The sequence below is a fragment of the Mixophyes fleayi genome, chromosome 1, assembly GCF_038048845.1.
Source record: "Mixophyes fleayi isolate aMixFle1 chromosome 1, aMixFle1.hap1, whole genome shotgun sequence".
Taxonomy (NCBI): domain Eukaryota; kingdom Metazoa; phylum Chordata; class Amphibia; order Anura; family Limnodynastidae; genus Mixophyes; species Mixophyes fleayi.
Window position 1 is genome coordinate 445,211,190 of NC_134402.1, and position 1,867 is coordinate 445,213,056.

Consider the following 1,867-nt stretch of genomic DNA (forward strand, 5'->3'; position numbering starts at 1 on the left):
TTCTTTTCTTCTAGCAGGGGCACTCCTAGCCCTTACAAGGGCTCCCTGCAGCCACTGATTCCTTTCTTGACACAGTGGCTTCTCTCTGGCGGTCGCCGCTTCCAACTTCCCCAGGCAGGGTTACTCCTAGCCCTTACAAGGGCTCCCTGCTGCCACTGATGTCTTCCGGTCTTCTCTCATATTCTGTCGGTGGCTCTCTGGACAGGGCTGCTGCTAGTCCTGATAAGGGCTCCCTGTCGACCACGGTAGTCGCCTTCTTTTCTTGACTCAGCGGCTTCTTCCTGGATCCATCGCTCCGGACGTCCAACAACATCCTTCTTCCTTCGGCTCCACCGACGAACTGCGCCAACAATTCAAACGGACGGAGATGAGCCGTGATTGGCTCACCTTTCCAGCTGCTGATGGATCTGTAAAGAGGAGGAAGATGGTCCTACTTGCGTTGGATCCAAGGACAGGTAAGCTCAATCTTCTTTTCTTCTTGGGCCTTCATGTATTCGCCCTCTTCATGGGCTCAGGACAACCGGACCACCTTCTCCCAACACCACCATGTGGCACACCAAAGTTAGCAGATGGATTTCTTAAGGTTGCTGTCTCTGAGATCTGTTGGCACCTGTCAGGTCTTTCCGCAGTAGAGATGATGCTGTGAGGCATACAGTGGGCTCCCGCTGGTGACAAGCAGGGCTATTGGCGGCTTTGCCCAGGAGCACTGTGTACAGCAGAGCACACACTTTGCAGCAATACACTGGTGGTTTCCAGCGATTACTGCTTGATTAGGCCGACCACATCAGCGGCAATGCAGCTAACGGGCCTCAGTCCGAAACACACAACAGGACCTCTGTAGGTGCAGGAAATCTGGAATCCCCACCAGGTTAAACTTGATGGACCTGTGTCTTTTTTTCAACCTTACTATGTAAGACCCAATGTCCTCCACTCATAATTATTTCATGGCAATATGTCAGGGTAAACCAGGGGGAAAACTGAAAAGTTTAGTTTAATGAAAGGGGTGATTGTAAAGCAGCAGGAGGTTGGAAGTTAAATATACACATTTGCATAGCGCCATTTTCAGATTTCTATGCCACAAACCTATCATCATCATCATCATCAACATTTATTTATATAGAGCCAGCAAATTCCGTAGCGCTTTACAATTGGGAACAAACATTGATAAGACAATACTGGGTAATACATACAGACAGAGAGGTAAGAGAACCCAGCTCGCAAGCTTACAATCTATGGGCGCATTTTTAATTGGTCAGAGCAGAGAGTAAGTGGGAGGACCATCTATTTGCACTATCACAAAACCAAAGGGATTTGCGGCACAGATTCAGGGCTTGATTCAGAGCGGGATGCAAATAACAGCATGACATGCGAATGAAAAAGTTGTGCACATAAAATGCGTATTTCAACCCGTACTCACAGTTACAGATGTATCCGGATCTGAATGAGTAGCCTAGATACTTACGTCAGAGTAGAGGGGAGGCACCGGGGAGTGCTGTGGGGGTCTAGTGAAGGGTGCAGGGCCTTGGAAGGGAGGGGGAGTATACTCGGGTCCCCTTTACTTGTGGGCCGCACCCCGTGCACACGTGATAATTCCGCCACTGTTTGGGAAATACGGGCAATTACTCCTTTTGGGGAACCTTATTTGAATGTTTGACAACTCTCCATACAGAAAGGAACGTCCTTGTAATCTAAGAACAGTAAAGGAGACATCGGCAGCGCAGAGCTCACCTCTGCTGTGGCAGGGACACCCCTATGAAATATAAATGAGTATAAGGTAGTCCCTGGCGCTCACCTGCAGGAGACACGCAGCTGGCGCGCTACAGCCGGGACGTGCTGCATTTCACTAATGAACCTCACTATCTCTTGG